This window comes from Psammomys obesus, unplaced genomic scaffold, assembly GCF_907164565.1.
Source record: "Psammomys obesus unplaced genomic scaffold, mPsaObe1.curated_primary_1811, whole genome shotgun sequence".
NCBI lineage: Eukaryota > Metazoa > Chordata > Mammalia > Rodentia > Muridae > Psammomys > Psammomys obesus.
In genome coordinates, this window is record NW_026596149.1 from 6,713,018 (window position 1) to 6,740,254 (window position 27,237).

Consider the following 27,237-nt stretch of genomic DNA (forward strand, 5'->3'; position numbering starts at 1 on the left):
AAGGAAGGAAGGAAGGAAGGAAGGAAGGAAGGAAGGAAGGAAGGAAGATAGAAAACATAAGAAACTTCCATGTCTTGAAGTAAAAAAAAAAAAAAATCTTTCTTAAAGCAATTGCTTTTTCTTATTAATGCAATCATTTGTAAAGTGTTGGCTCCTGAGCTGTTTTTTCCTCATGTTCAGCTGTTTGTACAAAGAATTGGGCATACTTTGCATAGCCATGCTATGCAGTGGCTTACTGTAGCCAAATGTAGCACACTTAAATGCAAAAAAAGCAAAACAAAAACAAAAACAAAAAACAAAAATAAAATAAAAAAGCAAAAGAAAAAAATACTTCAAAACCAAAAGAAACAATGAAAAAAAAAAAAAACAAACCCACCTGTGAAAGTGAGTCAACTGGAGGGGAAGAGCCCTTTCCAGATTATTCTAATTTATTCCCATTTACTGAGCAGCGGTAATAATAATGAAGATATTCATCTACAACACATGAATGATGTAGAATCTCCTCCCAGTCTACATACAGGCACTCAGCCTGCTGCATCTCTCGCTCGTGTTGCCCAGGGTCATGATTTTCCTACCATCCCATCTTTACATTTGTTCATACCAATTCCTGGATCTCAGCCTGAGTCACCTCTCCTAGAAAGCCTCCCCAGACTAAACTAGGTTGTCTGGCTTACCATCCCACACCCTGTCCTGGACAGTAGTTGTCTGGGCCTCTCCTTCCTAGCTCTTTCCACAATGTATCATCAAAGGATCTACAAACACTCTGTTCTTGCTTGTTCAAGAGCTTAAAGTCCATGGAACCAGAGAACTTGGAGGGGTGTTTTGTTTTGTTTATTGACTATGTGTAAATGCACACATCTCGTCTGTGTGGGCTCATGTGAGTAGGGAAGCATTCTCTTGTGCATATGGAGGCTGGAAGTTGACAACACGTGTCTTTCTCAGTCAGTCTCCATTTTACTGAGACAGGTTCCGTTGCTGAGCCCAGAACTAGGTGATCCTGCTAGTTTAGCCAGCCAGCTTGCTAGGGATCCCATATCCACTTCCCCTCCAGGCAGCTTTTATAGGAGCTGAAGGTGTGAACTCAAGCTGGCACAATGAGCTGTTTACCCAGTGAGTTTTCCTCCCATGCCCTTAGACCTTGCACTTTATTAACTATTAAATCCAAACGGCACAGCACAGTGAGAGTTATATAAAAGCAACCCTATCCATTATGTCTTGCATCACTTTTCACCTGCTTTACACTGGATAAATGCTAGTAAAAGACTTCTCCTTCCAAAGAGAATGTCCACACAGCAGACATTCCTTTACTAAACCGAGTGTATGTATCTCTGTCAAATGGCAACTTTGGAGGCTTTTCTGGAACTCTTCCATCGGCCAGTGTCTGTCATCTCACCCTGACAAACATATCTCCAAACAAATGAGTGTTTATCTCTTCGCTGTGGACCCACACCATCAGGAATCATCTCCAGAGCCGGTATTTCTGTCCACTTTGTTCTTGCTGGATCCCACAGACCTTAACCAGCTTCTTCCAATGGTAACCGTGAAATAAAGACTCATGGGATGAATGAATGGAGGTGTCCAGCGATGTGGAAAGCAATGCAAATGGGAGGCCTACTGGCACATCCCAGTTTCTGCTTTTTGCCCAACCCTGCCCAACCTTTGCCAGTCTTTCATCAAGGTGAAAGATGTACTTCTATTTTCCCCAGGCAAGCTTCTCTGACATCAGAACTATTTCAGTTAGTATGTAAAAACAAGCACCCTGTGAGAGGCTACGTCCAAAACAGTCCAGGATGCCAGAACAAATTCATTCCTCCCAGCATTTCCTGGGCAACGGCAAACCCAAGATGACCTTCCAGTTCTCTCTTGCCAAAATGCATTAACCCCTGTTCTAATAAAGCTCACCAAAACAGCCAAGCTCACCATAGGAATGGAATTTAAGTCACACCTACCCGGGAGCATTTTAAATTCAGCTGGTGGTGATCTGGTTCTATTAACAAATTTAACATTTTTTAAGTTGGGCAGAGTCAAGCTATGAAAGAACCATGTTAAGTTGACTTTGCTCTACATTTTAGATTTTGTGATATATTGTCTATGATGTGATTTTTCGTTTTAAAAACTTCATTAAGGATAGGGATTTGGCTCAGCTGGTAAAGCACCTGCTGTGTGAGCAGGAGGACTTGAGTTTGAATTTTTGAACACCTGCATAAACCGCAGGCATAGTGGCTCTTATCTGTAACCCCGGTGCTAGAGAGTGCAAGACAGGACCATCCCTGGGCCTCAACGGTCAGGTAGTTTAGCCAATTGGGGAGCTCAGGTTCAGAGAGAGAACGCTATCTCCAAAAGTAAAGTCAGAGTCATCAAAGAATATACCCGGCATCAACCTCTGGCCTAAACACACACACACACACACACACACACACACAGAGACAGAGAGAGAGTTAGGGACAGACACAGAGACAGAGAGAGAGAGGGAGACAGAGACAGAGAGAAGAAAAGAGAGACAGAAGAGAGGAGAGACAGATCATTTCACAAAATCCCTGAACAGAAATCCTCAAGAAATATCAAGGTCATCAGAAGTAGGAAAAGTCTGAGAGACTGTTTCAGCCAAGAGGAGTGGAGAAAAAGGGACTGCTGATGCACAGCATCCTGGGTGAGACCCTGAGACTGAGACAGGATCTTGGGGAAGGACCAAGGAAAGTTCAATGTACATACACACTAGCAGTAATAGCACATGGGCCTCAGAGGTTCATTGCAGCAAACTACATTAAGATTTCAACAAAAGGGGAAACGGTGCTCAGGTCATATGCAAACTCTTCATAAGATGGCTGCAGCAAATCTGTAAATGGAAAAACTACCTCTAGAGCTCCATCAAGGGCAGGCTGGCTGTGTGGCGCATGCTTTTAACACCAGCACTTAGGCAGGTAGACTCATGAAGCCCAGCGTGGCCTCAAAGTTGTCATATAACTGTAAATGACCTTGACTTTCCTGATCCTCCTACCTCATCATCTACCTCATGAGTGCTGGGGTTACTGGCATGCGCCACCCTGCCCAGTTTATGCTATGGGAGCTCCCTACAAAATCCACTACCAGCTCTCAGATGGCCATAAAGTTTCATCTGAGTGTTTACACCTCTTATACTCTATTACAAAACCAACCAACAGTTTAGCAATAGAATTCTATGGCTGAACTTTTGCTGGGGATATCAGAGACCCTGAGTCCTCTAATAGAGCAGAAAAATAATATTGATAAACAAGTGCTTGCACAGGTATGAATGAGCCAAAGAAGCAGCCCACTGTCTGCTCAGGGGCAGTCAGGTCAAAGGCAGCTCTCTCTATGGTTGAAGCCCTCTGAAGACATACCCTGGACACTATAATTAATGCCTGCATGCCGGGGCAGATAGCTAGGATGCCTCCAGCATTCGGTACTTTTTAGGGTTCACAGCGATTTGAAGTTTATCTGAAATTCCAGAACTCTGAACAGTAGTCCTTCTTTTCAACATCAGGGAGATTACAGGAAGTATGTTATTTTTCTCTCAAGGCTAAACCTCGGTACCAAGTTCCCAATGGCCAGGCAGTTTACCTGAGACGCCACCCTTCTTTGAACTCACTGCAAAGATTATGAGTATTGACTTGGGAGGCTGTCATTAAATTCTCAGCCTTGCCTTACGGAGGAGGGAAGTTCTGTGAGAGAAAAGGAGGATTGGAAAGATCATTTTGGTCAATCTCTCAGATGAAAATTTTCAAAGGGCAAGGTGACTGTAGGTCAGAGACACAAGAGGCAGAAACAGAAGGAAAAGGAAATGGAAATGGATTTTGAAGGTACACTATACCTTCTGGTTTCATTTTTGGCTAAATGCCTGAGTATGGATCTGTAGAAAATTTAGCTAGTGCTCCTTCTTTATTTCTTCTGCTGACTTTTCCTAATTTGATCAGCATTGGCTCTGGGCCAGATATTTACAAGTGATTTAATTTCTCATTTTACAGAGAAGGACACGGAAGATGAGGGAGATGACCTTCATTCACAACACTTGTGGCCAAGATTACAAGCCAGCTCTATGTGATCCATGCTCTGCTTCCCATGATGTCACCCTGCCAGCCTAAGCATGACGGGAACTCACTGGCCTCTGATAACCAAATAAAATGACAAGGTATCAACCACACCCCAAAGGGACTCTTAGAGCTAGATTTCAGATGGTTCTTCATTTGGGAACGTGCTCCCACTGCTCAGACTTCTACAGTCACTTCCTTTGCAGATGACTCTAGTTCTTGCTCACGTGTCCTGGGGGTGTTTGGAGACTAGAGTGATGTGTCTTGTCATTCACCTCATCCTGCTACATTTCTGTGCTGGCAAAACAGAAGATCATTCTTCTCTCTCCAGCGGGTGAAGGCAAAAGAGGCCACTAGGTTTCTAAACTAGTCTTATATGGCCTCAGAGTTCTTCCTTGAATAAATACTCACTGATATGCTCTCTTGGAAGCCAAGAAAAGAAACTATAAATAGCCCCAGCTCCAGCCAGCAGAGGAAGCAGACCCGTAGCTATGCCAACTTGCACATACAAGCATTGGGTGGAATCTTTGGGATATGTCTTTTTGAAAAGCTGCATCTATATCAACCTCATGAAGAACAACACCTTTTCTGACTAGAAAGCATGTTTTTAGGAAATTCTGTGAATCCAAGAAAGGTAAATTGAAGAGGAAATATGGTATTCAGTTTGTTATCTGAACTGAGTTTTAAAGTCATTCTTTCAGGTTAAAATGGATTTGAAATAAAATATACACATGTTTACTAATAGGCAAAAGGAAGTAACCTGGATACAGGTGTTCCAAAGTTTAAAGATGCACTGCCAAACCAAAATATGAGGCAAAAGTCTGTGGATTTGATCTTTTTAAAATTATTTTTATTTTTATTAATTACATTTTATTCACTTTGTATCCACCTGTACCTCCCTCCCTCCTCCTCTCTGAACCCCACCCTCCCTCTTCCCCACCCATGTCCCTCTCCCAGTCCACTGATAAGGGAGGTCCTCCTCCCCTTCCCTCTGATCCTAGTCTATCAGGTCTCATCAGGAGTGGCTGTATTGCCTTCTTCTGTGGCCTGGTAAGGCTGCTCCCCCCTCAGGGGGAGGTGATCAAAGAGCAGGCCAATCAGTTCATGTCAGAGACAGTCCCTGTTCCCATTACTATGGAACCCACCTGGATACTGAACTGCCATAGGCTATCTCTGTGCAGAGGTTCCAGGCCATCTCCATGAATGGTCCTTGGCTGGAGTATCAGTCTCAGAAAAGACTCCTGTGCCCAGAATTTTAGGATCTGTCACTGCCCTCTCCAGGTCTTACTATCTCCACTTCTTTCATAAGATTCCCTGTACTCTGCCCAAAGTTTGGCTATGAGTCTCAACATCTGCCTCGATATCCTGCAGGGTAGAGCCTTTCAGAGGCCCTCTGTGATAGGCTCCTGTCCTATTCCCTGTTTTCTCCCTCCTCCGATATCCATCCTCTTTGCCTTTCTGAATGGGGATTGAGCATTATAGCCAGAGTCCTCCTTCTTGATTAGCTTCCTTGGGTGTACAGATTTTAGTATGTTTATCATATATATATATAATATCCACTTATGAGTGAGTATATAGCCTATGTATCTTTCTGCTTCTGGGATACCTCACTCCAGATGATCTTTTCCAGTTCCCACCATTTACCTGCAAATTTCATGATTTCTTTGTTTTTTATTGCTGAGTAGTATTCCATTGTGTAGATGTACCACAATTTCTGTATCCATTCCTCAACTGAGGGGCATCTGGGCTGTTTCCAGCTTCTGACTATTACAAATAAAGCTGCTACAAACATGGTTGAGCAAATGTCCTTGTTGTATACTTGAGCATCTTTTGGATATATGCCTATGAGTGGTATAGCTGGATCTTGAGGAAGCACTATTCCTAATTGTCTGAGAAAGCACCAGATTGATTTCCAAAGTGTGTGAATTTGATCTTTAAAATCTACTGGAAGTCATTATCTTTATACAAAAATTCCATGAAAAGAGGTAAAATTCCGTGTTGTGTTGTATTCAGAATCACTTGATTATAAAGTAAAACCAAATCAGACCATAAAAAAAAATCTTCATACTCAATGCCAATGAGTGACTGGGTTCCAGACTCAATGGAGAGAAGGAGGGGGAAGGAGTGGAACAGAGGAACAGCCAGGCACTCTGCCCTTGCTAAGAAAATGTGTGGGCACTTTACCTGAGCACAGAGGGCCCTTAGTAAGGATCTTAGGGTGCACATCAACTTGCAACAATTTTCCATACACTATTCTTGCCATTTATAGGCTTCCCATATAAATGTTTTATTTTATTCTGTATTAAAACAAAGTAAAAAGTAGTGTTTCAATGAAAATGTTTAGAGTCACCCCATGCCCAAAATCTGCCGTATTGCAATGCATAAAAAAGGAAACTATTTGTATGATTGGTCCCACAGTAGCACAGACTTGCAGGGAGGCCCTACTGTCTGTCTCTCTGCCTTTACAAACAGAAACTTCAGGGCTCTACTCATATTCAGTTCCTGATTTATATTTTAGTCACCTCTATACCTGAAAATTTTCACATCTGAAATACTCCAGGCTCCCCCAAGAATTCATTACTAGGCATATCTAACACCACTTCCCTGGACCTCAAAGTTTCCCAGAGTTTAAAGCAGATTCACTAATGGTGGCAACTTCAAACAGTTTCCATCCCCATGGCAACACCAAGTTGAGCCTTAAATGTCAGCACTGAGTGCAATGAAAACACAAGTACTGATTTGGGTTTCCATTTAGTTTTTGCTGGCCTTCCATCTGAAAGTTATGGATACCCTCAAATCAACATTGTAATTTTCTTTTCACTTTATTTCTTTTATTCAATATATTCTGAACATGGCTTCCCCTCCCTCATCTCCCTCCAGTCCCTCCCTACCTCCCTACCATTTGAACTCCATGCCTTCTTTCTCTCTTTTTAGAAAGCACACAGGGAGAAACAAAATAACAACAACAAAACAATTAACCAAACCAAAAAACCAAAAACAAAGAAACAAAAAACAAAGCAAAAATAATCAAGAGAAACACATACGTACAAACAAAAACCAGAAAGAAACAAAATCAGGAATCATAACATACAAGCAAAAGTCCAGTGATACATGCTCAGCCTAGATGCCAAACACACGTTTCTTGAGTGAGAAATGAACCAATGGTGTTTATCACTTAAACTCTAAAAACAAAACATATAGAAGTATGCTTAAGGTTTCAAGTCCTTTTTGAACCAATTTGAAGGTCACTGATGGCATGCATTGAGTCCTCCAAAAAAAAAAAATGGAAAGGAAAAGGAGTCAATAAAAATTGTGTGTTCAAACTACCCAACTGCATGGGACCAAGCAAACACTGACTAAAGGTTCTGAAATTCCGGGCCCAAATAAGTCCTTCCTCCTTCATATTGTTTCTGTCAGATACTTGGTCAGAGTAAAGAGAAAATTAATGCGCATCACCATCATGCTGCCAGTCTTACTCCTGTCTCCCTCGAAAGCTCACTCGTCTTGCTGCGCTGGCTAGGAGTCTAGTGTGCTACCTCCTTAAAAAAAAATGAAAGCCATTTTCTTTGTGTCAGTGACATTTCAACCGCTCTATATGGTATTGAGAAGTGATTTTTGGACCTTTAAAGGACACCCCTGCTTCTATATATTATCTTTGTTAAATGTCTTTACTACCTTAAGCCCAGGTAAAGTGGAAAAAAAAATCTCTGTGGAAGAAAAAATTTCGATACCTTTTTTTCCCTGAAAATCTCTGTGGAAGTGCGTGTGTGTGTGTGTGTGTGTGTGTGTGTGTGTGTGTGTGTGCATGTAGTACATGTGAGTATGCATGCAGATGTATATCACATGCACATGCATGTGGCAGAAGTTGGCACCACGTGTCCTCCTCTAACCTCCGCCTCTTGTTTTTGAGTCAGGGTCTCTCTCTGAACTTCGAGTGGCTAGACCAGCTCCAGAGATCTCACTGCCTGTCTATCCACCTAATGCCTGACGTAGGGTTATAGGCATGTGCCTGCCTCTTAGATGGGCAGTGGGGATCTGAACTCAGGTCCTCATACTTGCATGGCATGTTGCCAGCTAAGCCATCTACCCAGACCAGATCCCTAAAATCTGAACCACCATGACTACACTTCTTCATGTTCTTTGCCTCTTAGGCTGAAATGTACCTTTATACCCGGCCTATTCTGACATATGTCAGCTTGCAGGACACATAGGTGAGCTACAGCCCTCTGGACTTAAGTGAAGAATGTTTTGCCTGCCCTCTGTTTATGTTCTACTTCCCCACTGTCTAGCTTTCCCAGGTCTCTTCCAGCACCCTCTAGACTGAGCCCTTTGTCTCAAGACTCTAGGTTCACAGTTCTTCAGAAGCTGCTCCTTTCATCTAAAGCCCTGTCTACCCTGGTCCCTTTTAGAATGCTTGTTCTTCTCATTCCCCTTGTGAAGCCCCTAACGTATTATCTCCCAATGCTTTGCCATTCCTCAGTACAAATACTTTCTTCCAATAATAGACTTCTATAGTGGTTCCCTTGTATAAGGGAGCTCCCCTACCTAATAAGGGGCTTCCTAGAGGCAGAGCCTGCAGAATTCTCAAAGACTAAGCCTCCCCATCCGAGCCATATAGTATATATTGAAGAATTACTGACCCTCACAGTAACTGCTGGTCTTCCTTCTTCACTCTGTTTATTCAAAGCCAAATACACATACACTCTTGTGGCTGTGGAGTAAAACACAGCATTGAAGCACTCAGCCTTCCTTGGAATGATAAAAATAACACTGATGAAGGAAGAAGAGTGTTCTCATGTACAATTTGCTACATCTGGAATTCAGGCCAAACCAATATCCCAAAAGTGTCTCCTCTGAGAGCAAATGCAAAAAGCTTCCTTGCTTTGGGTTGTCACTGTAAAAGCACCCCAAGTGCTAGAGTGTGTGTGCGTGTGTGTCTGCGTGTGCATGTGTGTGTGTGCATGCACATGAGTGTGCACTTGTGTGTCTTTGCATGCTCACATGTGTCCATGTCTGCAAATGCATGTGTATGTATTCCTGCACGTATATACGCATGTGTGTGCACATGTGCGTATATACATATGTGTGTGTGCATATGTCTGTGCATGTTTTGTGTGTTTGTGCATGTGTGTGATTGTATGTATAAGAGATTTCTTAAGACTTCATGAAGAGAAACCTATACACATAACAAAGTTAGCTTCTTGGTTTTGTTCAGAATACTGACAAATTATTTTCTGCACAGAATGATTTTATTTTAATCTAATACACACACTCTTTGACTTGCATCCACTTTAGTAAGCAGCAACTATGTGCTTCAGGGGTTGATCTCCCTTTCCCATTTTTGGCTACTTTCCTAAGACCTTTATTCAAAAGAGACACCCCACTATCAAATGAAAACCACTATGGAAAATGAGACCAGCACTGGCCATTCATCATTTATTTACTATTTTGTGGTGTGGGAATTGACACCAGGGTCTAGTCCATGGAAGGAAAAGGCACACTACCCCTGTCTCTACCAGTTCCCCCATGAACTCACTAATTTTGAAAGGATATTTATGGTACCTTTATATAAATATAAAATCTAAACATTTCAAAGTTTCGGTGAATTTCCAAGCTTGTTAAAGGCCTACAAAAAATGTGAGAGACAGCCATACGATCAAAGACAAGCATCTTATTGTCAAGAACAACTGATGTTCTTGCTTCTCGTGTTAGGGAAACAGGCAACACCATTCATAAGCCTTCTCATCTTCAGAAGCCCAGTGACTCGCTGGAGAATGCTAATTCAAGAAAACAAAAGGCTGAGCCATAATTTCTTTGGGGACCAGGGTCAGACCATGTAGCTCAGGCTGGCTTCAAACTCTCAATCTTCCAACATCAACAAGCCAAATGCTGTAGTTACAGACATGTACCATCGCAGCCATGCAGTAATGGACATGTCTCACCACATCCTTGTTATAGACATGTGACACCACATCCTTGTAGTTATAGACATGTGACACCACATCCTTGTAGTTACAGGCATGTTCCACAACATCCACGCAGTTACAGGCATGTTCCACACAGCCACGCAGTTACAGGCATATGACACCACATCCAGCTTAAAACATAACTTTGGTAAAAAGGAATCTAGGACCCCCCTTCTACAACATCAAGACGCAATGGTCCACAACTCTTTTGAACATTACTCTTTTACATTTTTGTTTACTTTTTTGATATCGCAATATAATTACACTACCCTCTCCCCAAACTATTCTACATATCCCGACTTGCACTTTTTCAAGCTGAACAACAACAATAGACATGGTAGCTTGGAATGGCCACTGAGGCCTCAACCTGTACAAAGAACTACAGACAACTAAGGAATGCCAAGAGAAGGAGAAATAGCTTTCCCTGGGAAAGAACACACGAATTGGTTATCCAGTGTCAAACGGTCATCCTGGAAAACAAAGAAGAACCTTATTCTTAATATGTTCCAGGATCTCTCAGCCAAGAGTGCATCTGTCTCCTCTTTCATCTGTGGAAATCCTGTGAAAACACACATGATTCTACAATAAACAACCAGCCTGAAATCGTTATCAACACCGTCATAGCCAGCAGTTACAGTTTGCTGTATATCAGGCACCGTGCTAAGGTAAACCACGGCATATGATGTATTGTCTCCACGGCATGAACACTGCCTCTCCTTCTCACGGTAGTTTTGCAAAATGCTCCTCATTTTATAAGCTAAAACTCACAAGGATTAAGGAACGCCCCGAAATCAGGCAAGTGTATGTTCGGGTGTATGGGGAGTACAGTCTCACTCTGGGACTATCCACTTATTTTTTGTTTTGTTTTTTTTTTTCTGAGACAAGGTTGTTTTCTCTGTGTTTTTACTGTCTTGGTCTTGCTTTGTAGGCCAGGTTGGCCTCGATCTCATAGAGATCCACCTGCCTCTGCCTCCCTTTGTTTACAGTCATGCACGACCGTGCCAGCTGGGCCTGTACTCTTAATCATTAGGTGACTCTGGTCCTGAGTGACAAACATGGACATGCCCAGTAATGACACACGTTGAAAGTAAAGTTAAGTATTTTGGATGGTAGCAATAAATACTGATGACACTAAATTAGTAATATTGATTAATAAAACTTTGAAACAAAGCCACCCTGGCCTAGTAGAGTGTGTGCGCAAAACATGGGCTTTAAGACTTGCCTCTGTCAATTTCTAGATTTGGGACTTTGGACTAATTTTGCTGGCTCCTATTTCCACACTCTCAGGGATACTGTAAATCTTAAAATGTATGCTAAACTAGAAAGCCCAATGCAAAGAGACTCTAAGAACGAATTTAGGAGAAAACCACTCTCACTCAACTCTTCAGACAAGAGGGTGTGAAGGTATGTACATGTACATGAAATGTCCCGCACAGGTCCATGTTCTCAGCTGGAGCGCTATTTTAGGTGGTGGTTGAAACTTGAAGAGGTGGAGCCTAGGTAACCGATGATAAACCTTAAAACTTGTGCCTATCCTCTGGCCCTTTCTTCTTTGTCTGCTTTCATAATTCCCATGCCCCCCCCCCCCCACACCACCACGATGCTCTGCCCAGCCACATGTGGCCAAGAAACCCCATAGTGAAACTTCTAAACCATGAGCCAAAACAAACAACATCTTCCTTTAAGGTCTTTTCCAAGGTATTTGGTAACTAATATGAGAACTAGTTTTTTTCTTCCTCTGTGATCCCGGAGGATACCAGACTCTCTAACCACACATCTCTCTCTCCTCTTCAACTAAGTATTTTCCTAAAGTGAGACTCAAATACTTGACAGTGAAGCAATGGAATGTGTTTTTCTTTGCACATGTGCAGAAACCAAAGAGTTAACCTCATAAGCATCTTCGTCATGAGATCGAGTTCTACCTACTGACAATATGCTTATTCAGGATCCCTTGATGAAATCTGGTATGGCCCACCCCTCCTTTCTTGTTCTAACTGCATTCCTACTGAAATTATGCCACCTGTCCACCCTTCTAGACATACACCCTTGATCCAATGTGCTCCAGCAAAGTCGTTGATCCTAGTCCATGGAGACAAATGGTAAGTGTGGGAAATAAACTAAGCAAGTCAAGTATGCCTCTCTCTGCTTACTTTTATCTGGAATTTGGAAGAATAAAGAGGACAGCTTTCTTTCTTTTTACTGTGCAAAGGTGAAAAGGAAGAAGCCTGAAGCTTGCAACTGTCGTGTCCCTGCCTACAAGGGGAACCCTGCATGTGGGAGACTCAAATTCATCTTCAGGATGTGTGGTCCTGGCAGCATCCCGTTGTCTCCCATGATAGCCCCTGCCATTTACAGCTACATATGACAAAAATTCTCCCTTCCTTATGCAAATTAGAAATGAGGTTCTGATATTGTGCAATGAGAAGAAAATCCTAATGTCACATAATCTTTTGCAAACTCCAAGTTAAACTTTCACAGGTGATCCAGATGCCTAGCAACAGTCAGGACACCAAATCCTGAGCTGTCCAGCAAGTATTAATACAGAGGTTTGTAAAGAACAAAAGTGACAACTTTCTCTGTATGTGTGCCACATGTAGTTTTGATGACACTGCCGGCAATAACCAACACAATGCACACAGTGTCAAACACCTTGGCAATTGCTGGATGACTCTTCCTTTTCTTTGAACCAAGATACCAAACAAAGTTATTATTATTTTTAAATTACCTTTCAAATTCTAATGTGTTAATTTCTCCCAATTAGTAAGATTCTCAAACATCTCATTAAATTTCCCCAAGATGTCTAACATTGTAGTGAAACTTGATAATACCATATTAAATGTTATAAAAAAAACTACCTCAAACCCATTATCAAGAACAGGAATTAAAGTTTCTAAAACTGAAACTGTTCTTTGTTCTTTCTGTGTTTTCTCTGGCATACTGGCACTTCTCACGTGATTTTCAGGTCATAAGGACAAAACTTAGCCAGTCATTTTTGTCCTCACAGGGTTTTTTCATAATATATAGATACTAGTCTAAAATACTCTACTGTTTTATTAGTGTTCTCATAAAGTCTGAAGACCTGATGATTCAAAGAATCTCACGGTAGTCTACACAGTTATAAACATGTATATACATATATATATATGTAACATTTAACATACAATATATAAAACATATTATATAATATCTGTTATACATCATATATAATTATATGTATATGCATAATATATAACATGTGTAACATATAATATTTAATATGATATATATATTACATATGTAACATATAACACATGTAACATATAACATATGTAACATTTGTTTATGAAATGTCCCCTTCCAGGCGCATGCATTGAAGTCTTAGTCCTGAGCATGTGACACCATTTTTAGTAGATGACTCAAGTTTTGAGATGGAACCTTAATTGAGCAATTGGGTCAGTCACTGGGGGTGTGCTCTTGGCCCTGGTGATTTCCTGTGCCCTATCTGCTTCCTGGATGTCATGGGGTAAACAGCTTTACCATAACGGTTGCCAAGATAATCTGCTTCCCTTGGACTCCTAACAAGGGAGACAGCCTACCATAAGCTGAGACCTCTAAAACAATGAATCCAAGTGAATTTTCATCCTCTTCATTGTTTCTTTCTTAGATATCATACTGATACCTAAGAAAAAAATCATACCGATACAAAATATATCTAAGAAGATATATTTCCTTAGTTTCATGCATCCACGTTAGGAATCCATTTGTTCTTAGATAGAAAAGGGCACACCATGCTTTTCAGAAGCCATGAGGGTTCCAATAGTACCCCCTAAGCGGAATCTAGGAGTCAGCATTTTCTTAAGCCAGCCAAGAAAACTGTGAACACATTAACTAACGTGTTCACTCACCCTCAAAGCAAAATAGATCTCGATTCTTTTGCTCTTATCCTGCATCTATTCATTTTTTTCTCTGGAAACAGCCCTCTGAGAAAATGTTCCTTTCCTTAAATGTAGATGGTGTTACTGTATACCACGGACTCCTCAGTGAACATACAGTTCAGGCCTGGCCTGAGAGTGACTGAATATTCCTAGCTTAAACCAAGGCTATGGCTACATAATCATCAAACTGAGTCTTTGAGCTGAAGCACAAAGAGACCCTGGAGAGCCTAGGAACCATCAGGCCAGCATCTAATGCAAGGGCTTAAACCAACACAAAAGAAAACAGAAGGCAGACATGAATCCCAGGAGGTGCTCAATGACAAAATATGAGCCACTGTGCTGTGGACACCTCGGCTGTACAGTTCAACAATGCCGTACATGCTCTTGTCGCTTAAGCCACTTTCAGCCATGTTTGTGGTCTTTGAGAGAACATGTTCAAAGTGACAGGAATAGTCTCCAGAAGTGTGTGACCATGGAACTCACATGGCGATGGAAGAGGTAAGGCTTTCTCATGAGATGTGCATTTACATTCCATCTTAGAAAAGCAAGCACTTGTTCAAAAGCCTACAGTAGTCATATCATCTATTCTACCCTGAACAATAACAGAACTAAAAAAACTTTACTCACAGGGCTCATACAATGTCTCTTATCTCAATTCTCTCTTGTTATTTTAAGATGGACTACACTTTGTTAGAGTAGAAAAAAGTAAAGAGAATAGAATCTGGTCTGCGTGGAGACCTAACAGAACTAACGAGCTAGGCCAGTTCAATCAGATTGGCTAAGCCACCACCCCTTGGAAAGTGGGATCATCCAAAGCTATGCTAAAGAGATGGGTAGAATAATTGTTGGTTTAATGAGATACTTGAATTCCTATGCGTATGGCAAAAGCTTAAGGCCTGAAGCCATGGAGGGTTGATGCTAAGTCTGCCTCATTTTCTGAGTTCTAGAGAAAAGCCTAACTTTCACTTCTCTCCATATCTTTTCTGAATACTTTTCTGAATAGTCTGGGGTTCCCCTAACATTTTGGGTGTCCTTAACATTTTCTCTAAAGCTTCCCTCTCCGCCATGAGGCTGTTCATTCACCATGTGTCTGGCCTTCATGCCTGCTTAAGTCAGCACAGCTCTTTCCTCCTCTCTCCAACCTGCCTCCTTCAGGCAGCTGCTAAAGTTCTACAGCTTGTTTGCCCTGAAGTTTTTCTTAAATGTTAATAAAGTGTCACTGAGCTTCCATTGGAGACCATTTTTACATTCTTTTGTTAATGATATTAAAAGCCCCAAAGGAGACTCTGATTTTCACCATGTCAATCTAAGTAGAAAGGCCATTCATTTTCTAAATTGTCTTTATTGCTATATATTTATTTTATAATCATAAAGAAAATCCTATATATAAACATAAAAGAGATATCAGGGTGTATAGTAGTGCCAACCTTTAATCCCAGAATTGGAAAGGCAGAGGCAGGTGGATCTCTACAAACTCAAGGCCAGCTTGGTCTACATGTGGATTTCTAGGGCAACCAAGGGTACACAGTAAGACCCTTTCTCAAAAACAAACAAAAATCAACAACAATAAAACCCCATATAATAATGGCCAATATTTTAAGTTAAATGACCTAATAGTGCATGAATGAACGACCGATTATATACAACTTTTTCAGTTCAGAAGCCAATGTGCACACTACTTCTGACCATCTTTAAGTTAAACTTATTCTTAAAATACATGAGAGCTATAATAAAAAGAAGAAACTGATTATTAAATTACCACAAAATGCAATTGAACACTTCTGATTTTCATTAAATTCTACATTATTGCTGTTAGAGTTGGTACAATAAAATTATTTGAGGCTAGTCTGGATACCTATCACTTATGATGGACTTTTAAAATGCCAGTTGTGAATAAACCAACCAAGAGAAGAAAAAAAAAAAACCAACAAACTAATTGCTTTGAAAATTTCTCAACTGTAATATTCACTACGGAAGGGTAAAAAAAAAAAACCTAAGACTAAAGCACATTTTGAGGTCTTTGCAATAAAACAAGGCAGCCAAATTAATATCATTGTCCTGTGTGAACCTGCCATGGTCGATATCAATCACAAGGACTTTATATTAGGGAAAATAATACATTTGCTTTTCAAAGTGGATTTCTTTGGATCTAACAAGCATCCATTAACTGGGTGCAGCCACACTCAGCCTACTGTATCAAAAAAGGAAGGCACATTGATTAAAGGAACCTCATGGTTGCTTTCAAGTCCTATGGTAAAATGAAGCTTTCTGCATGGACAATGTGGCTCCTTTAGCTCCCAAGGGCAAGAATGAGAAAATGGCAGTATTAAGCCATGGGTACATCTAAATGTGGATTTTTACAACAGGAGATGAGTAAAAAGGGGTAAAGGGAAACATTCAAATTTCAAATTATGTACTTTTTAACAATCAGAGCTGGACACGCAGCTTGTGTTTATAATCCCAATGCTTAGAAGATAGGGCCAAGAGCATTAGACCTGTGACCACTCATGATTTTAAGGCCAACTTGGACACCTACTAGGTCCCAGTCCATCTTGAGCTATAGAATGAGACCAACCCTAACAACAACAACGATAATTTTATGTGTAAGGATTGAAGGCCCCTAAGACCTTGTTCAAAATCAGCTCTGGGAGAATTTATTTACATGTAGACTAAGAATTCTTCTGGTAGCTGGCTCATCCACTCTCAGTGTCTTTCAGGCTGGTCAACAGCCTCCTGAAGCTTTATTCTGCAGGTATAAGCAAATGAATGAATAATCCAAAGATCAATTTAAAGCTGACAACTCTGGGTAGACAGGAAAATAGATTCTTCAAACCTCCACCCTAGAGGGGTTATATATCACACAGTAATGAGAACAGGGTTCGGTGCAGGTGACCTGGGGAGCTGTGCTGAGGATCCTGTAAAAGAGGTTGATATTACACTGCAGAAACCTATGGAATGCTGCTAGCTTCTTTTAGCTATATATTTGTTAATTATGGCAACAATTAAGAGAGAGCTAAACTTGTTTCCATCTGGCCAGCCCCTGTGTCATTCAATATTACTGCCCTCGCTTTTCAGAAGCGCTGAGAGTTAACATAACCATCCCAGGTCCCTTACCCACTGAATAGCAAAGCATCAGATATCTTTTTCTCATAGTCAACACAAACTTTCTGAGATAAGCTGTAAGGCTGAGCAGCTCAGATGGAAAACAGTGGAAGTGCTTCTCATGCCTGCACATACACATCCTACAAGCTGAATCATGGTGCATACCATAAGAAACTAAAAACCATGCTAGCCATCTTTCCCACTGTGAACAGGGTAAGGGGATATCTCCACTGAACAGCAGAGGCTCTTGTCATTCCTCATGGTTGCCCAGCAGAATTTGATACTGAGATTCTGCTGCTGAGAACATCACACACCTTGGTTATAAGATAGAGAGAAATCACCGTGTAAGTGAGCAGGGAAACCTCCTTCCCTGCTGTCTAAAATTCATTGGGACAGAAGGTTCTGTGCAGTTTACATCAGGAGAAAAGCCCTCAATGCTGCTACCAAGCTATAAACCCTAAAGGCTGTGAAACCTGACAGACAGGTGTGCTCAAACGCATAACAGTGGCTGCTATGTGGGCAAACAGCTGCACTCTGATTGCATCCGTGGAAAATGCCAAAGGAAGAAATCCACGCCTGGTACTGTAAATCTGGTCAAAAACCCATTCTGGGGAGACCATAGGCCCTCAGGAGAACTGTCTTACCAATATCTGTGTTTCTACATATAGACAAACGTTGTCTCAGCCATGTTGCCCACCCAGCTCAGAGGTACTAGACTTTCCTGTTTTGTTCTCAATAACGAAAGAGAAAAAGTATCAGGACCCAGTAGGCTTGCAATTTACAAGAACTTGGTCCTTCACACTCTCCTCTTCTCCATCATACAGAGAGCTAGATCCCGCAACACTGTTCTCTTTCCTACCCTGCACCAGGCCTTACTAGCCAAAAAACCCCTCATGTATGGGTACCTCATGATATTCAAAAATAACAGGTGTGCCTGACCTCTCAAGCATGTCTAGGAACATTCATGGGGTCAGGAATGGAAACAAGGTAACTCAAAAATGCATGGACTATTAATCAGTTCACATCTGAACTGGAGGTTTTAGGATTTGTCATCATTGTTATTGGTGCTGTGGAGATAGCTTGGTAGGTAAATGGCCTGGTATGCCATCGTGAGGACTGGAATTTGTATTCCTCAGCAGCCCATTAAAAATCTGTGTGTGGTGGTTTACCCTTGCAACCCCAGGACTGGGGGAAAGAGATAATTGGATACTGAAAGCTTGCTGACTAGCCAGCATAACCCAAAAGGGAATTCTGTGTTCAGTGGGAGACCCTGTCTTAAAAAATGAGCTGGAGAGCCACACAAGAAAACCCTTAGTGAAATGCTGATGTCTGAACATGTACATACACATGAATACACCCCTCCCACCCACACACACAAATTAAAAAAACGACTGCTAAGTAGTAAAGAACTATTTATGGCACTGATGGTAGTCGGCTGTGGAGGCTGCCGCATGCCTGTAACCTCAGAAGACAGAAGCAGGGAGATGCTTATTCCTAGTCAACCAGGATTCTAAAGGGAGATTCTGTCTCAAAACAACAGGAACGAAGATGTTAGATCATTATGTAATCCAAATCCATCCGTAATGCAAACCTAAACCCTTCATGGAAGAAAATATACATGTCGGGCTGAGAAACAGTTCTGGCAGTAAAGTGTTTGTTGTACAAGCATGAAGACCAGAAACCACATGAAAATCAAAACATAAAAATAAAAACCAGCCAGGAAGAAGAGCAGGCTGAAGCCGAGGGTCTCACTAAGAAACCATCCCAGCCTACACCACAACTTCCGAGCCAGTGAGAGATTCTGTCTCCAGAACACGACATAGGCAGCATCTGAGGAACGACTTTTGTTGTCATACTCTGGCCCTTACACATGTGCACACACATACACATATGTGCATGTAGACACACATACACACATATATATAAGCACACAGAAATCTGTATACACTTTGACATAAAATCAATTTCTACATAAAGACTGTTTTGTAAGATATGTGAGTTTCTCCATAGACCCTTTTTGATCTAAACTTTGAAATAAAACACAGCATTTTTAACCCAGAAACTTACAGCTCTTCAAACCACAAACATTTAAGGTCAATCTGAAGTCAGTTTGAGGGGAAATGTGGAAGCATGTGATGATTGTTAATAAACATGCTGCCCTTCAAACCACGTCAGACTAACAGGGAAAACTCTAAAAACACAGCCTTGTTTGATGTTTTCTGGTACAATCTCATTCTTGAGCAGCATATTTAGGACCTATCTATAATCAGTCTTCTAAACTTCCGATAGAAAATACTTGCAAAAGTTTAAAATGTGTCTTTTAAGTACATTTATAAAATCTTCTTGTCATTATTTTATAAAGACGGTTTAACAACAAGAGGCACAATATCTACACTGTGCCGGATATTGGAAATAAACAGAGATGGCAAAGCTTACAGATGCAGTAAGATATAAGCAGTGCTACATTTCATACCACACAGAAGCATCCAGAATCTGGTTTCTAGGGGGTCCTGGAAGCCATCGCTCACCGCTACGGTGACAGTGGACGCCTGTGAGTGTTGTTTTCAGAGATACCTGAGTGTCTTCCCTGATGTGGCAGTGGTGTTGAGGAAGAAAACCAGGCGATACCACATCTGTACTGCTGTAAGTCCTGCGTACAGCTGCATCTTCCTGTCTGTTCTGGTTTCAGACACTTCCCAAATAGAGGCTCCTTATACTTATCTGGCTCCCTCTGCCACCCAAGCAGCTGACAGTTGTAGCAGGTTTGCTGCAAAGCTCTGCTCCTGCCTTTATGCAAGAGGCACAATCTCAGCTTGGTACCCCTGCCTCCAGGATTTCTTCTCCCAGAAAACAGCTTAAATCTGGCCTTGCCCAAAGTCCTCATACCCTTTCCTCATTTTGGGTGACCTAATCTAATCCACCCTGTGCCCCATCCACCTCTGTTACAAAGTTCATAAAAATGGACACTCAACAGTGTATAAATCCATCTTACCCTATGCCAGCATTCCTGCCTGGCATTCCACAAGGTGGTCACAAATCTCTGGCCAGCCAGTATAGCTAAATGGTGAGAGTTGGGTCCAATGGCTGATGATGTCTAAAACTAAAAACAGAGCAGAGGGGGTGGAGATATGGCTCTGAGGTTAATAGCACTGGCCGCTCTTAACGAGGACCAGGATTTAGCTCCCAGCACCCACATGGCAGCTCACAACCATCTGTAACTCCGGTTCTATTGCATCCAATCTCTTCTTCTCGCCTCCAAAGGCACAAGGCACACATATGATATACATGCATACATGCTGGCAAAGCATCCATTTATTTGTAAAATTGATTAAAAAACAACATATTAAAAATAAAGTAGATAGCAATATAAGGAAGATATTCAATATTAACCTATGATCTTCATATGTTTATGAACACATAAATACATGTATACACATGCCAAATACATACATGCACACATACAAAACATACCTCTCTACACTTGTACCACCATACATACATGAACACATACACACGTACATCCATCCATGCACACATAAGCACATGCCTCCCCACACCTGTATGCTCATACATACACACACACACACACAGAATCAATTACTTCAAAATAAAAAAAAAGACACCTTCAAATCTTGAATCCAAAACCACTCTTCTGCTTTGAATGAAAGAGACCAAACCCAGATGTGTGGTTTTGAAACAACAGTTTAAATCTCACACTACATGCAATTTTTTTCATCACACCATCACAACAGTTTGTTACATTCATGTTATAAGCCATATCTTCAGAATGGTGCAAGGAAGAGAGGGTGAAAAATGCTAGTAGAATTTCTTTGGTCTGTTTTATGAGAATATTATAAACATCTCCTGAAAGAGTTTTAACATTTGGAGCTGTCTAATAAATACTAAGAAAAAGGCTTCGAAAAGACGGTGAGTATGTGTGCCAAAGGTCAGTGTCTCTTGGTAACCAAGAAATCTAATTTTCTCAAAAAGAAAGAAAAAAAAGAAACTCCGCTCTTCCCCCAAACAAATGGCCTAAGGCACGGAGAATAGCCAATTTTCAAATTATAAGACCACTAATGACTACTTCTATGCAAGGGAAAATGGTCTGTTAGCCTGAGTTCAAAGGGGTTTACACAAATTCACAGAAGTAGCCACAGCAGGGCATTAGAATAAGCAGCTGTCTGGGGCCTGCTAACCTTCTTCAACTTGAGCTCTCCGAGGGGAAGCCATCAATGTGACTGCACATGTTTTTATTTTATCTGCTAAAAAGTTTTAGAAGGTGTCTTTAAAATCGCAAAACTGGTTAATAAAGTTGTCCATATACAATGCCAGCTTCCCCTACTGTCTCTCATCTGGTCAGGCTCATCAGCTCTCAGACTCCTGTGAAGAGACACACAAGCTGACAGGGACCATCTAAGGAGTCTTTCCATTGCTCTTTTTCTGGACCCACTTTGCTGGGACCCATGAAAGACTGTGACATTCCTCCCCCGCTGTGTCTAGGTGGAGGGATCCCTCTTCATGGAGCATTGACCCTCAGCTCCTACCCTGAGGTCCTGGACTGTCTCTCAGAGCTTTTGATGTTTGTTTTTCCCATAGTTCACCCACTTCCACCCATGCCATGGCTTCCCCCGCATCAAAGTACTCATTGGAAAAATTGAAACCATGCTGAGACAATAACTCAGGCAGTGCAAACTCAGGGGCCTGAGTTTAAACCCCAGAGCCCTTTTTAAAAATTGGGTCTGATGGTGTATGGAACCAGGCGATGCCCAAGGATCACTAGCCAGTCAGACTAACCTATTTGGCAAGCTCTAGGATGGTGAGACCCTATGTCAAAATTAATTACTTAATATTGGTATTAAACAGAGAATCCGTTAATTATTAAATTATGCTGTGCCCTAGGCCATCTCACCTCTTGCCCAGAGCATGACAAATAGCACACCAATTTGGTAAAACAAATGCTATATACTTTTAGGTGCATGAACTGAGGCAAATGAAATACTTAGCAATTTCACATGCGGATACACACAGTATTAACCTTGTTAAAGTATGTTGATGACTCAAGTACTTACGAGAGTGTGGGCGTATGGATATATGCAGTGATCATTATGTCTTTATCCAAATCTTTTCTTTGACACTTGGTTTTCTTATTTATGAACCTACTTTTGTTTTACTTTGTTTATTCATTTGTTGGTGGTGGTGGTTTGGATTTGTTTTTGAGACTGGTCCTCACTATGAAGCACAGAATGGCTTCAAATTCTCAATCCTGCCTCAGTTTCTACAGTGCTAGGATTATAGGCATATGCCACCAAGTGTAGCTACTGTTAACACCCTTCTTGGCTTTAGGATGCGGCATCAGGAACACAGTGCCTAGAGACCCTTGGAATTCTAGTGCTGTCCCTCAATCCCCAGTTTCAACCCCCATCTGTCCCCTCATGCTCCCTACTGCCATGCATACATGCCTTTGTCATCTCGGAAATGCACTGTGCACTTACACTGTTTGAAATTATTGATGGGCTCATTGCTCCAGTGTTTCCTGCAGCTGCTATTCTAAATACAGCATTGCTTCCCTCAAATTCACCCAGAACTTTCTTTTGCTCCTTTAGCACATACTTCCTGCAGGTTCACAGCAAAAGCTATTTATGTTTCAGTCAGCCACACTTTTGTTTATTACTTTCCTGGGAAATGATGATTCCTACCTCATTATAACCCAACATGACCTCCTCAGCCCTTCTAGGTCATAGTACTCAATCATAAGTGGGCATGAGGTACTATGGGAACTCATTTCAAAGCATACCACTCTAGCCCATGATACTAGGAATCTACGGGGCTATGGAACCTCTCATCGTTATCTAGACTTGACTCCCTAAGCACATTCCACTAAGCAAAGGGACATAACTTGAAATAGCATCTTGAAAGGAATAGGAGCTACACTGTGGTGAATGAATTAGTGCATATCATCAAATAAATCAGCAAGAGGAGACATGGGATCTTTGGAGGATTTTTTTTTATGTGTGTGTGTGTGCTGCAAGAACAAGTTCGTAGCAGGGCATCTTGACCTAAGATGTGGATTTCTTCCTGATACAGCTTTTCCTGTATCTGTCAGAGGAAAGATTAAGTGAGACTCATAGGGAAGCCTCTTTTTGGTGTAAAATTTTTGCAAGCTTGAAGTAATATCTCTAGGGACTCAATCATGGGCTATGAAAACTGGAAGTAGAAAAATTACTTTTAAGTAGGTGTTAGGAAGTGGCTCAGTGGATAAGTGCTTGTTGAACAAAGCATGAGGATCTAAATTCAAATCCCTAACACCCTTATGACAGTTCGGTGATGCAGGACACATCAGTAACCCCAGTGCTAAATGGTCAGAGACTGGAAGATCCCTGGAGATTAGTGGCCAGCCAATGTAGCTGAAGTGGTGAGCTCCAAATATAGTCAGAGAGTGGGACCTGTCTCGAACAGTAGAGGGTAATGGAGGAAGAGCTACAATGTTGAGTTCTGACCTCCATAAGCATGTGCACAATGTCCACATGCACACACACGCCACATATACACAAAAACGCTTTTAAATAATTTTATAATACTGCGAAGGACATTGACTTGAGCACATCATTACATATAAAAGCACAACCCTTATTTTATTTTGGTTTTTTGAGACAGGGTTTCTGTGTGTAGCTTTGGCTGTTCTGTACTCGCTTGTAGACCAGGCTGGCCTTGAACTCACAGAGATCCAGCTGCCTCTGAGTGCTGGAATTACAGGTTTGTGGCACAGTGTCCGGCTGTATCCCTTATTTTAAATAGAGGAGATAAATGGAAAACCCAAAAGTTATAGGATATTCACATGCACATACATGTGCAGAAGTGTTATGTACTCAAGGCTTTTAGGCAATTACAATGATTCACATACTGCTCAGATTCAATGGGTCTTGTGTGTTCTCCTATCAGACATTATGCTACATAGGCGAACAGACTCTCAGAAGTTGGATTAGTTAAATCCTCAAACGTCCCAGGTCAGGCTTTCTACATGCTCTTTGTTTGTTTGAGACAAAGCTTTGCATAACTCCGTAGCCCAGGCTTGCTTTGAACACTGATCACAAATGCTAATATTGCAGGTGTATACCACCATGTTCAACAAAATTTCTAAGCCTTTTACATGACTTGCAAATTTATGATGTGCATGAACTACAAGTTATTGAGGCCTTATAAGGAGATTTTACAGTGTGGAGAAACAGAATAATACAAAGGAAAAACCCAGGAGATAAAGAAAATGAGTCTCAAGGAAGACACTGGATAGACTTACTAAGTTGATTTTTCTAGTCATTTTATTTGATAAAACTAATAAAAATCCATGCTGTTATTCCATCTTATCGAAGCCATCTAGTATGTCGACCTTATTTAAACAGCCGTAGCAAATTAACACGCCACCTATGTCATACTTTTCTTTCAAACCGAGCTTTGCTTGTAGGTGTGGCTACGGAGGGGTGCTTTCACGTGTGGAAGGTGCTTTAAAAAAGTATGTTTACCATTTCTGATTTTGCAGAGGCAAAACTTTGACCAAGGAGAAATTGACAAACCTTCCCATGGCTGGGAAATGTGATTGAGGGTCAAACTCAAGGCCAACCCTAGAAATTAAAGACCCTAGGTCAAAGACAGCCTTCCCAGAAAGAAGGGAAGGGGGGCTTCTTCAAATGGAGGGGGCTGTTAGAATAGGTGGAGAAAACATGGTCAGAATGTAGTGCTCTTGTCAGCATGAACAATGCTATCCTGTGATGGCTGCAAAAGAAAAGGACACAGCACTTTCCTCTATGCACTAAGAACACAAGGAAAAGAGATACAACCCCCCACCCCCAGCCAGCATAATCCTCAGACCTGTGGTACCAGGCTTGTGAGGTGGTAGCAGGGGGGCACAAACTTGCTAAAGTCCTAGAACTGTTTTCCCAAGCTTGCATGCCTACAGGACTCAGAGTTTTCTCTGTTATCCTGTGATATACTCCCTTGTGCTTTTTTTTTTCTTTTCTCGTCAAACGTGCGCAGAGGGCAGGAAGCATGATAAAAGGAGGTTCAGAGGCAGCGTGGAACACTGACAAGATAAATCCACAACACTCCCTTGTTGAGGTCAAAGTTATCAAGCACTCTTTACACCTGCAGCAGAATCTAAAAGATGACTTCTTCACCATCCGATAATTGACAAACGTGACTCTCTCCAGAAACCAATCCATAGAGAGAGGAGTCGATTCCTTCATCCATGTATGAGACAGAACAGAGACCCTTTTCTTGATGAGAGGAGACTGCTGCCTCAGGCGGATGCTTGTGAAGAACATGAATAATTTACCTGAAGTGGGTAACTGATCTTCAGCCAGGTTTAACGGAAACATTCACGTTTTTGTGACTTAGCTGCTTAACAAAACTATTTCCCTAGTCACGACTCATAGTTATTCTGGATTATATTGTGCAGATAAATTTCAATTATTCCCATGCAGTTCATTCAGTCTATGAAACTTCTAAAACTTCACATGCCTTTATCTAAGCAGGACATGAATAAAAATAGAAGAAAAAGAGAAAGATAATTAAAAACATATCTGTGAGGCTGAGCACCTGCAAAAATAATTCTTGGTTTAAAAGGGACATATTTATCTCAGTGGGGAAAAAGGAGGTATGCAAGAACTATTTTCGATGCCCAAATTCACAAAATAGTAAAAGAGACTTAATCCAGACTATTATGGATTAAGCATTCAATACATGGAAAAAACAATTATGAGAGTGAGCACAATTTTATATAATATATTCTTATTATACACATGTTCATATAGGCACGTGAAAACTAACAATGTCAATGGTCCATAGTAGTATTTAGGATTGTTTGCATTATAGAAAGAACAAGGAAATTTACAAAGGTAAATATTTTTATATTGACATGTCTCAAAATAGATTTTAAGAAGATACAAAACAGATTCTGCCATTCACAGGATCCAAGCAAATGTCTCAGAAGATCGAGAGACATTTACAGGAAATCAGAGGCAGTAAATCTACTGCTTCTTATTTATAGCTGTGTTTGTGACGAACACAGGATAACAAGCCAACAAGCCAGTATTTAAAGGCTGAAAGATTTATCCAACCTTAAACATATCAGTCTCCACAGGCCTGGAGTCTGTAACCATTATCACAGTTTAATCTGCCTTTGCAAAACAAAACTGAAAAATAGACTGTGTGTCTCTGTGATTAATCATTTATATTTAAAGCCAATCTGAACGAATATAGAAGATCCAGAGAAACAGAACCAAGAACACTGGTACTGAGAGGAGATGGAATTTGTTTAGAATACCATGTTCTGAAAGTGTCATGCAACCTTCTGTTAAATATTTGCTTCATTCCATTTTGTCACTGTGATTTGCATTCTGGAAGCCCTTAGAAGCTGCAGAATTACTGAATTACAACCACAACATATGTTGGTAAGCCAGAATCCCAGATGAGTGCCTGGGTCCTTCCCTGCCAACCACAGAGAACACTGGTCCTTGAAAATTCCAGAACAAAAAAATGGTGTGGATTCATAAGACTCAACTTCTCACACAGTGAAAACAATTCAGCACAACTCAAAGACAAAGTTAGTTCGGCCTTGGCCAAACATCACAGGCACCTTTAGCTGAGCTCAGCTGGCAGACCATCCCAAATGAAAGGTGGCTTTACCATAACACTGAACCATTAAAGCAAAGCAGATCTGGGAAGTGGTCCCCTGAGCATTCTGTGGGCATCTTCAGAAGACTGCAGCAATGCAGGCTAGAGAATATGTGTCTTTAAGAAAATAGAGAAAGAAAGGGAGGTGAATAAGGGGAGAATAAGAGAAATAAAGAAAGAGAGAGAGGGGGAGGAGGAAGGATAAGAGGGGAACAGAGATGGGAAAGAAGAAGAGAAAGATTAGGAAAAGAAGAAGGGAGGGAGGAAGAGAGAAGCAAAAACTAACTCTGAAAAAATAAGCACTAAGGTTGTCTATTCCAATCCCCACAGCTTTTTTTATTTTGATGACCACACTTATCTGAAAATGTGCACAGTTTTTCTTAACCTTGGCAATATCAATGCATTTATATGGTCAAGAATTCTTATACTATCACTGGGAAAGAACAAAACAAACACTCTACCCTTCGATGTCAGTTAGGGTCAGCTGTTATTCCTAATAGATAGATAGATAGATAGATAGATAGATAGATAGATAGATAGATA

At 41.1% G+C, this 27,237-nt stretch overlaps 1 protein-coding gene across 4 annotated transcripts in view; it reads right to left on the reverse strand.

Annotated features, from left to right (window-relative positions):
* Nucleotides 1-27,237, reverse strand: part of Cacnb2 (calcium voltage-gated channel auxiliary subunit beta 2) — a 376,658-nt gene that overhangs the window by 331,721 nt on the left and 17,700 nt on the right. The gene's annotated exons all lie outside the window — the stretch shown is intronic.